Source organism: Phyllobates terribilis, unplaced genomic scaffold (assembly GCF_046119375.1).
Source record: "Phyllobates terribilis strain yellow unplaced genomic scaffold, ASM4611937v1 Scaffold_187__1_contigs__length_3656778, whole genome shotgun sequence".
NCBI lineage: Eukaryota > Metazoa > Chordata > Amphibia > Anura > Dendrobatidae > Phyllobates > Phyllobates terribilis.
The window spans coordinates 1557366-1562302 of NW_027362947.1; the positions used below are offsets into that span (position 1 = coordinate 1557366).

At 45.9% G+C, this 4937-nt stretch overlaps 1 long non-coding RNA gene across 1 annotated transcript; it reads left to right on the top strand.

Moving 5' to 3' along the window:
* Positions 1-1477: 1477 nt before the first annotated feature.
* On the top strand, positions 1478-2088 carry LOC141212832 (uncharacterized). Its single transcript, XR_012282418.1, has 3 exons — positions 1478-1585; positions 1668-1915; positions 2004-2088. It is a non-coding gene; the product is annotated as an uncharacterized lncRNA (long non-coding RNA).
* Positions 2089-4937: the final 2849 nt, after the last annotated feature.

Below are 4937 nucleotides of genomic sequence, written 5' to 3' on the forward strand. Positions count from 1 at the left end.
CCAGCACTGATGGAGACTGACACCCCAACTCATTACCCAATACATGACAGGCTTAAAGAACCTCTCCCATCAGAGCTTATCCTCTTAATATATCGTAATTATATAGAACTGTGTACTAACAATTGCTCACTTTACCTTTCTACCCAGTAAATTCTTTTCTATGTAGAAACAGGAAGCCTCTTCCCTGCAAAAATCATTCTCCTCTTCACCTCCTGACCCAGCTGCTCCCTCCTCCTCTGCAGGGACTTATGACTCATGCAGGAAAAGTTCACCTTGTGTTAACATAGAGATTAGAAGGATTCAGCTAGTCAGTTTTTAATCACATCTCTTTTCCATTAGGTAAATGACAATAAGCTGGGTAGAAAGGCAAAATGAGCAATTGTAAGTACACAGTGCTATATAATATGATGACTGCAATATATAGAGAATAAAAACTGATGGGAGAGATTCTTTAAAGATGGGTGGGCAAAAGTAAAAGCAAAGTTTATTATGAGGTGGACTCCACTTAACACTTCTGGTGAGGCGCACCATAGTGATGGGGTGCACTTAATTTATGGAAAGTTGTGACTCAGGTGGCTTCACCATGCTCCGTCCACTTGGCAGAGCTGGAGTGAAAGTGCTTAAATAAATAAATATATATATATTGAGTGCAAGGGATAATTTTATTTAATCGAACACGATGACAAAATCCCAAACCGACCCAAATTCATCTTCAAAAAGGCACGTAACCTAGGATCAATTATAGCCCCAACAGTAAGGATACACACCAGTTCTCAAAAACCTCAAACCCCATTCCATCAAAAACTAAAAGGCTTCTTTCCATGCAAAAAATGTAAGACATGCAAAACCCTAAACACACCAAAACAACACACCGTCAGCCACCAAAAAGAAATATACCCCATCACAGATTTTATAACATGCAACACCACAGGGGTCATATACGGGCTATATTGCCCATGTGGCAAATTATATATAGGCAGAACAAAAAGACCTATGAACATCAGGATCAACGAACATTTAAGGAACATCAAAAATAAATACATGGGCCACCCTCTCTCAAAACACTTTATAAAAAAACACAATGGGTCAATAAAAGGAATTAAAATAGTAGGTATACAAATCGTCCACAAGAACTGGAGACAAGGAGATTTTATTAAGAGCATGTCCAGGAAAGAAAGTGAGTGGATTTTTAAACTGAACACCTTAAGACCAAGAGGATTGAACAGCGAAATAGAGCTCTTTGCATTTAATGACTAACAAATTGACCTATGACGTCACCAGCCCTGCATATATAAGGACACCATTTGACTGGGTTAAGCCATCCCTGAGGAAGACAGCCGAAGTTGTTGAAACGCGTCGGACTGACCCTTAACACAGCTAAAGAGGCGCCCACAGGCCTCCGTACCTTGTGCACGCTGCACACCACGTGACCCCACGTCACGCTGCCCCCCTCTCGCGCGCTCTCCACATACTCTCTCTCTCCTCCTCCTACCCGGAAGTAGCGAGCACGCGGCAGTCACCGGCCAGGACTCCGCTCTCGCTCCGGACCTCGACCACCCCCAGACGGTGAAGCCCTCTACAGACCGTAAGTAACAACGGGCCCCTGCCCCACCAAGTCCATACTGTACGCAGCTGACCCTCTAACGGTTTTTCCCTGTTCCCCGCAGTACTTGCTATCAACCCCTTCAGTTGGGCTCTGCACCAGCCACCCTCCCTATTGCTGAATCTGGCACCCACTGTTTCCAGCCAGAGCCTCCTGGTGCACCCAACATAGGAAAACATAAGCCTCCTACTGTATCCTATCTCTGGTTACCTCTGACATAACTATAGCCTCCTACTACAGCACCCTGCTGTATCTACATTATGGAGACCTGAACCAGCATCTACTATTGACACCCTAATCCCTACGAAGCAGGTAAATCACGATCTCTGGGTAAAAACTGGAGGCTACAGCCACAATCCAGTGATACCTTAACAGATACACCCCCTCCCCCTCCCTACAGATCTCTATACAGCGAACAGAGGCATTACATGCTAGTACAAGCCTCTTGCTGCATCCTACTTCTGACCTCCTCGTGCTACCTCCACTGAACAAGGGACCAGGACTACTACCTCCAGCTCATTCTAAGACGTCCCTGGATGCCCCTTGTACCTACCAACAGGTAACCCCAAAACTCTTGTCTCCAAGGCTTGTACCACAGCTACATCAGTTAATTTATGATCTATCCCTATTCCTTCCCCCTGCAGATCTAACTCAGATCATCAACCCACAGCCGTGTGTGACATATCCTCTACCTCTCTCCAAGAAGGACCAGGACCGATACCTCCTAGTCATCCAAAATAATCAGGACACCCCCCGCTACCCTCTAGAAGGTAACTAATCCAAAACTACCCTCTTTGAACCCCGTACCTTAACCCTTGAGCCCTGCACCCTATTCTTAATACTTGTCTCCTCTCACTCCCTATAGTACTGCTCCGGTGAATCCAGTATTATCCACACAGCCTGCTGACTGTCACACCAGTAGCAGTGCTACTGTGGATCAACAGCTAACTACTACCACAGTCTATTGAGTACCATACCAAGAACAGGTAACTCACGACCCAACTCAGAGTCCAGCAGAGACATCTCTGTCGAGTTCCACCCCCACTTATCCATACATTTTTTTGTGTACCCCACTCTAGGTACCCCTCGTCCTCCCTCCCAGGCACCAACACGTGCCACCAGTGAACCTCCATACCCCATACGAGGCACCAGTATCAGGTAACCACAGACAAACAGATACCTACCCCTTCCCCCATCGCTCATTAGTATACCATATTTATACATTCCTATTCTATCCCACCAGGTCTACAAGCCTTTGCCTCCTTATACATCTACTGCAACCGAACATCCTCAGACTACGAGGGAAAAAGGCCTATTTTTATCAATCAGTGATTACCTTGTATCAGTGGACACCGATCTATTTATCGATTTTATAACTTTTAATACTTTTAATAACTATTCTTATATCCGACCCAGTGACCTCACTGAGTCTGAATCATTTTAACTAGCTATTTTTAAGCACATGTTCGATTAAATAAAATTATCCCTTGCACTCAAAATCTCTCGTGCCGTCCTTCTGTTCACTACCACTAGCGCAAATTTACTTCTTCTCGGCTATATCAACACTTATTTGGCCAACCCTGGTTCCCTGTCCACAAATTTGCTGCCACTAGTAGTGACGAGCCCACAGCGCCTCCTGTACCCATATACTAACCAATTATATATATATATATATATATATATATATTATATAAAAAAATTAACATCTAGTTGCATAAAAGTTTTGACCTGTCAGAGTTCTGCTAGAAATCTATTAAACCCCTTGATGAATTGGGGCCAGATCGGCCGTTACCTTTAGAAACCACTTACCGGCACCTGATAGTTGTGCACGATCTCTGGACAACAGCGCAGCATTAACATCACCGTTCTCCTGGTCACTGTAGATCACGGTTGCCATTATAGTCAGATTCTGCAGGCAAAATATAAGAATGAGCCACGTTTCATTTTAGAACACACCAACAAGTAGTGTCCTCCTCACCAACCCCTGGACAATCTCCTGACACCACAACTCAGGAATATTAGAGGAGCCCTTCATAATGCTGGTCCTTGTCAGGAGGAGTATAGCGTGAGCTCAGGAGAGGAAGCCATTCCTGGTAAGCAGGTGCCCAGTGTTATAGCGATGATCCTCCTACAGATGCCAGGACCAGAGAATAGAGGACTGTGCCTCCAACCACAGCAATAACCCATTACAGGAACCGGACAGATCCATAGAGCCATGAGCAGCATTGATCAGTAGCCATGTCTACACTGCAGCAATTACCCATTACAGGGACCTGACAGATCCATAGTGCTATGAGCAGCACTGATCAGCAGCCATGTCTACACTGCAGCAATTACCCATTACAGGGACCTGACAGATCCATAGTGCTATGAGCAGCAGTGATCAGCCGCCATGTCTACACTGCAGCAATTACCCATTACAGGGTCCTGACAGATCCATAGGGCTATGAGCTGCATTGATCAGGAGCCATGTGTACACTGCAGCAATTGCCCATTACAGGGACCTGACAGATCCATAATGCTATGAGCAGCACTGATCAGCTGCCATGTCTACACTGCAGCAATTACCCATTACAGGGACCTGACAGATCCATAGTGCTATGAGCTGCACTGACCAGGAGCCATGTGTATACTGCAGCAATTGCCCATTACAGGGACCTGACAGATCCATAGTGCTATGAGCAGCACTGATCAGCAGCCATGTCTACACTGCAGCAATTACCCATTACAGGGACCTGACAGATCCATAGTGTTATGAGCAGCACTGATCAGCAGCCATGTCTACACTGCAGCAATTACCCATTACAGGGTCCTGACAGATCCATAGTGCTATGAGCAGCACTGATCAGCAGCCATGTCTACACTGCAGCAATTACCCATTACAGGGACCTGACAGATCCATAGTGCTATGAGCAGCACTGATCAGTAGCCATGTCTACACTGCAGCAATTACCCATTACAGGGACCTGACAGATCCATTCTGCTATGAGCAGCACTGAGCAGCAGCCATGTCTACACTGCAGCAATTACCCATTACAGGGACCTGACAGATCCATAGTGTTATGAGCAGCACTGATCAGCAGCCATGTCTACACTGCAGCAATTACCCATTACAGGGTCTTGATCGATCCATAGTGCTATGAGCAGCACTGATCAGCAGCCATGTCTACACTGCAGCAATTACCCATTACAGGGTCCTCACAGATCCATAGTGCTATGAGCAGCACTGATCAGCAGCCATGTCTACACTGCAGCAATTACCCATTACAGGGTCCTGACAGATCCATAGTGCTATGAGCAGCACTGATCAGCAGCCATGTCTACACTGCAGCAA